General features: G+C 36.4%; 1 non-coding gene across 1 annotated transcript; it reads left to right on the top strand.

Moving 5' to 3' along the window:
* The first annotated feature begins 5839 nt into the window (after positions 1-5839).
* Positions 5840-5946, top strand: LOC131169957 (small nucleolar RNA R71). Its single transcript, XR_009140902.1, has one exon. It is a non-coding gene; the product is annotated as a small nucleolar RNA R71 (small nucleolar RNA).
* The last annotated feature ends 229 nt before the right edge of the window (positions 5947-6175 follow it).

A 6175-nucleotide genomic window follows, 5' to 3' on the forward strand; every position in this document is an offset into this window, starting at 1 on the left:
TATATTTTTTATAAATATATTAAATTATTGTTAGCTTATTAAAATAATAATAATAATAATAAATAATAAATGTATATGGGTTTCCACATACTTCCCCCCTTAAAAAAAATTCGGTCCCCGAATTTGAATAGACAAAATTCTAACCTGAAGAATCAAATAAGTGAGGATATTTGGCTCGCATTTCAGATTCTGCCTCCCATGTGGCCTCACTACTTGAGTGATTATGCCATAAGACTTTGACCAAAGCCACTTCCTTAGACCGGAGTTTCCTAATTTGTTGATCTAAAATCTTTACTGATTGCTCCTCATATGACATATCATCCCTAAATTGCATGGTTTGAGGTTGTAAAACATGAGATGGATCTGGTACATACTTCCTAAGCATAGAAATATGGAAAACTGGATGTACATGTGCAAAACCAGGTGGAAGAGCTAAACGGTAGGCAACTGCTCCAATTCTGTCCAAAATTTCAAATGGACCAACAAAACGAGGGCTAAGCTTCCCTTTCTTCCCAAACCTCATGATTCCTTTCATAGGGGAAACTCTCAGAAATACATGATCACCAATCATAAATTCTACATCTTTACGCTTAGGGTCAGCATAACTTCTCTGTTGACTTTGAGCAGTCAAAAGTCGATCACGAATTAGTCGAACCTTCTCTGAAGTTAATTGTATCAACTCTGGTCTAGTAAGCCTTCTTTCTCCGACTTCATCCCAACAAACTGGTGACCTGCACTTTCGACCATATAATGCCGCATATGGAGCCATCTCTATACTTGCCTGATAACTGTTATTATAAGCAAACTCCACTAAAGGCAAATGATGATCCCAACAGCCACCAAAATCGATAACGCATGCACGAAGCATGTCCTCTAATGTTTGTATGGTCCTTTCTGACTGTCCATCCGTCTGCGGGTGAAAAGCAGTACTAAAGTCTACTCGTGTTCCTAAAGTTTCTTGGAATTTCTTCCAAAATCGAGAAGTAAACTGTGTACCACAATCAGAGACAATGGAAACTGGAACTCCATGAAGACTAACAATCTTGTTTATATACAACTGTGCAAGTTTAGCAAAGTCATATGTAGTCTTCACAGGAAGGAAATGAGCAGATTTTGTCAATCTGTCCACTATCACCCAGATTGCATTGTAACCACCTCGTGTACTAGGTAACCCCACAACAAAGTCCATGGCAATATGCTCCCACTTCCACTCGGGAATAGGCAATGGCTGAAGTAACCCAGATGGTCTCTGATGTTCTGCCTTAACCTGCTGACAAGTCAAACATTTAGCAACAAAGTCTGCAATATCCCTCTTCATGCCATCCCACCAATAATGCTCCCTTAAATCACGGTACATCTTAGTTGAACCTGGGTGTACTGTGTAAGCAGAATGGTGTGCCTCCTCCATGATTTCTCCTCTCAACTCATCAACAATGGGGACACAAAGTCTAGTGCCATAACGAAGAACTCCATCATCATTCAACATGAACCCTTGAGCTTGGCCTTGATGAATACTATCTATAATCACACACAGTTGAGAATCCCTCTTCTGAGCAGCCTTAATTCGATCAATCAAGATAGGCCTAACTCGAAAATGTGCTAAGAATTATCTAGCTATGATTTCAAACTCTACTCCCTGATCTAGCAACCCATGTAATTCACCAATCAGAGGCCTCATCTTGGTAGATATATGGGCTAAACTACCAGAAGACTTCTTGCTTAGAGCATCAGTCACTACATTAGCTTTTCCAGGATGATACTGTATAGTGCAATCATAATCCTTCAGCAATTCTACCCATCTTCTTTGCCTAAAATTGAGATCACATTGGTTAAAGATGTGTTTGAGACTTTTGTGGTCAGTGAAGATTTCACAAGTCTCACCATACAGATAGTGCCTCCAGATTTTCAAAGCAAAAATTACTGCAGCCATTTCCAAATCATGAGTTGGATAATTCTGCTCGTGCCTTTTCAATTGAGGAGAAGCATACGCAATAACCCGTCCATGTTGCATCAAAACACATCCTAAACCAATCCTAGAAGCATCACAATATACTACATAACCCCCTGATCCAGATGGAAGGGCTAACACTGGTGCTGTAGTTAAGCGAGTCTTAAGCTCCTGAAAACTTTTTTCACAAGCCTCAGACCACTAAAATTTCACATTCTTCTGTGTCAACTTAGTTAAAGGTGCTGCAATATGAGAGAAGTTTTGAACAAACCGTCTATAATACCCTGCTAAACCCAAGAAACTACGAATCTCGGACACAGTTGTGGGTCTAGGCCAATAAAGCACTGCCTCAACTTTCTTCTTATCAACGCACACCCCATCCTTAGATACTGTATAGCCTAGGAAAGCCACACTATCTAACCAAAACTCACATTTTGAGAACTTGGCATATAGCTTGTGTTCTCGCAAGGTCTGAAGGACAATTCTCAAATGCTGTTCATGCTCCTCCTTACTCTTTGAGTACACTAGAATGTCATCGATGAAAACTATAACAAATTGATCTAAGAAAGGCTTGAAAACTCTGTTCATGAGATCCATAAAAGCGGCCGGAGCATTGGTAAGACCAAAAGACATTACAAGAAATTCATAGTGTCCATACCTAGTCCTAAAGGCCGTCTTGAGTATGTCTTCTTTCTTGACCCTCAATTGATGATACCCAGATCGAAGATCAATCTTGGAAAAATACTTTGCACCTTGAAGTTGGTCAAATAGGTCATCTATGAGTGGAAGAGGATACTTATTACGCACAGTTACCTTATTCAATTGCCTATAATCAATGCACATCCTCAAAGACCCATCCTTCTTCCGTACAAATAACACAGGAGCACCCCATGGAGAAACACTAGGGCGAATAAATCCCTTATCTAGTAGGTCCTGTAGTTGCTCCTTCAACTCCTTAAGTTCTGCGGGTGCCATACGATAAGGTGGCATAGATATGGGCTCAGTTCCAGGGACTAAGTCTATACCAAACTCTACCTCTCGCTCCGGGGTTAAACTTGATAAATCTTCTGGAAACACATCAAGAAGCTCCTTAACCACTGCAACATTCTGCAAACCTGCACCTTCTACCTGAACATCTCTAACATAAGCTAGATACCCTTTACACCTCTTTCGCAATAATCGTCTAGCACTCACTACGGAGATAAGATTACTAGAGGCTATACTGTGATCTCCCTGAAATTAAATTTTGCCTGCCCAGGAATTTTAAAGAGTACAACTTTATTATGATAATCCAATGAAATGTGATAAGTGGCTAACCAATCCATGCCTAAAATCACATCAAACTCAAACATATCCAAAGAAACAAGATCTGCAGCTAATTCCCTATCGCCAATGTGAACTATACATCCCCTATACACCATATCAGTGTCTATTGCATCCCCTATAGGTGTTGATATAGATAAAGGATACTCTAACAAAGTAGGTGGTGTACTAAATATCGTGAAAAAGTATGGAGAAACAAAGGAATGATTGTGCCCCAGTCTTAGCCATAGGCGTCTATTCAGATGTCTGATTAATAGTTTGAGGGGGTATCTCCCTTGTTGGATCAAGGTTTGCACCATTAAGACCCTTGGCCCTAGTTCTCCTCTTACGTCTAACAGACCCAGGCACCTATTCATTTTAGTAAACAAGCATTAAATTTGAAAATGTGAGCCAAATTAAGACAGGTGAAAAGGATATGAAGGACGCAGACATCTAAAGCAGTGATAAACTGAAAAGACGTTAAGGATCCTATGCTCCACAAGTTTACTAGACCTTAACCGAGCTCTGATACCAACTTTGTCACGACCCAAAATTCTGAACCGTGACCGGCGCATAATTTAAGTATTCTACTGATCTGAAACAGATAACAGACAGAGAAAACGTGGTTTGAGCTAGATGCTCAGTGAATGATAATTATAGCACACAACGAAATAGGAACAGGCAGACGCTTGATTAATTTCACAATAAATTTTCTATTCAATAAAATCATGCTCATGCTGTCAAAAATCATTAATAAAATAACTTTATAAAATATATATATATATGAAATTCATTCAATAAAAATTTTATGGTACAGTGCACCAGGGTGATGATACCCCACATCACCAAAGGCCAGATGGTAAGCGCGCTACCAGATATCAGATACTTTCCTCCTCCTTCATAGATATCAATGCATATGATACTAATGCAACCATAAACTGCAATGATGCATGACTCAACAATGCAACCTAATATCGTGATAGTCCACATGGCGGGGCCAGATAACAGAAACAGATACTGGGCACAGGTACCAATTCAAAACAGAAAACCAATTTGTACAAATCAATCAAAATCAATAAAAAATTTCAGATATCAAATAATAACTGATAGTGCAATTCCAATAGTGTATTTCAATAATTTCAGAGAGTCGAATAAATCAAATCAATTCAATAAAATCAAATCAATCTCAAATCAATTCAATAAAATCAAATCAATCTCAAATAAATTAAGTAACACATCGGTAAATTTTATAGTCAAATATCAATCAATATGAATACATTAAAGGCCTGTTCCCGGAATCCTAATGGGTCTAATGCAGAGATAGTTTGCAAAATCAATTATTTAATCAAAATCGAAATAAAATTCAATAATAAAATAAAACTCTAGAAAATCACATATAAAATCATTGTTAAAATATTAATTTAAAATTTTATTTAATAACAAACTTAATGCTAAGAAATTTTAAAAGGGACAAAAACGGTGCCATGCACTATAATTACCACTCACCTGGAATCTCCAAAATAATAGCTAGATTCAATAAAAGAGAGACAATTTCAGCTGACAGAATAAATATTTGAATCTCCTACATACCCAAAATATAAAAGAAAAATATTAAATAATAATAAAATAAAATAATTTTAATATATATATATATATATATTGGATAGACGAACAGGGGGGACGAATTCGTTGGACATATGTGGACGAATTCGTTGGACATATATATATATATATATATATATGGAAGAACGTGGACGAACAGAGAATAAAAGGGGATCAAGGGACGAACAGAAAATAAAGGGTTTATATATATATACGGACGTGGACGAAGGTACAAAGATATATATATAATAATCAATTATTATCTAATAATGATTACGATCAATCCAATTTAATATCAATGATCGAAAATAAATTTTTAGAGTAGTTGTAACAGATCAAGAAAATAAAATAAAATTAAATTCACCCATTATTGAATAAGGAATGAGAATTCTTACCTTGAAAACAGAATCGAATGTGATGAATAGAGAAGGAAAAATTTAGGGATTCTCTGTTGAGAATATTTGATAGAGGTGACAACCAGGTTTTGAGAGCAAAGTTTAGCAGAAGAGATGATTAGGGTATATATATATTTCAAGAGTTCTATTAGGTGTATAATGGGATAAGAGTTATTATTAAACTGGATTGTTCAGATTGCAGATATATATTTAATTTCAAAAATAACATATATATATATTTTATAAATATATTAAATTATTGTTAGCTTATTAAAATAAAATAATAATAAATAATAAATGTATATGGGTTTCCACAATCTCCTTTGCCAAAACATTTGTAAGTGCATCAAACTTTGCATTAATCATGTTGAATGGATCAAGGTCATACATTCCAGCAGCTTGCCTCTTTTGAGTTGGAGCTGGTCCTCTTAGACTACTCCAAAGATGAGTATTCTTTGCAAGTTTCTCCAATAGCTCATAAGCTTCATCTTTATGCTTCATAATCAATTCTCCTCTTATTTGAGCATCAATAATCCCTCTAATTGCAAGAGTAACATTGGTGTAAAAATTCTGGTTTATGATGCATTTTGGAATGGCATGATGTGGACATTGTCTCTCTAATTCCTTCCATCTCATTCATGATTCATAGAGAGTTTCATCTTCTCTTGGTCTGAAAGCTGTCATTTGATTCCTCAATTCTTGAGTTTTTCTAGGTGGAAAATATTGTGCAAGAAATGCATCAGTGAGTTGCTCTCAATTTGTAATAGAGTTGTGAGGTAAAGAATCAAGCCAATCCAATGCTCTATCCTTCAAAGAGAATGGGAATAGCTTCAATCTTGCTGCATCATCAAATACTCCAGGTTGTTCTTGCATATCACAAATCATAGCAAACTTCTTTAGATGTGTGTGTGGATTTGCGGAAGGATGT

The sequence above is a fragment of the Hevea brasiliensis genome, chromosome 10 (genome assembly GCF_030052815.1).
Source record: "Hevea brasiliensis isolate MT/VB/25A 57/8 chromosome 10, ASM3005281v1, whole genome shotgun sequence".
In the NCBI taxonomy this organism is placed as follows: Eukaryota; Viridiplantae; Streptophyta; class Magnoliopsida; order Malpighiales; family Euphorbiaceae; genus Hevea; species Hevea brasiliensis.